This window comes from Passer montanus, unplaced genomic scaffold (assembly GCF_014805655.1).
Source record: "Passer montanus isolate IOZ18808 unplaced genomic scaffold, ASM1480565v1 scaffold5, whole genome shotgun sequence".
In the NCBI taxonomy this organism is placed as follows: domain Eukaryota; kingdom Metazoa; phylum Chordata; class Aves; order Passeriformes; family Passeridae; genus Passer; species Passer montanus.
In genome coordinates, this window is record NW_024369929.1 from 1,551,715 (window position 1) to 1,551,942 (window position 228).

Here is a 228-nt window from a genome sequence, read left to right on the forward strand (position 1 = left end):
ACCTCCCCGGCAGCGGCTCGCACCGAGCACTTGGAGCGGATGACCCTCGTGGGCTCCCTCCAGCTCGGGACGTTCCGTGACGCCACGAGGGGCCCTTTACCTCCCTGCCCCCGGTGGCCTTTCCCCTGGCGCCCAAGGACGCTCGGGGTGGCTGGGGGGCATGGCCGGGGCCGGATCGGGCCCGAGGCCGCGGGAGCGCGGGGGGCGGCCCGGAGCGCCGCGGAGGGC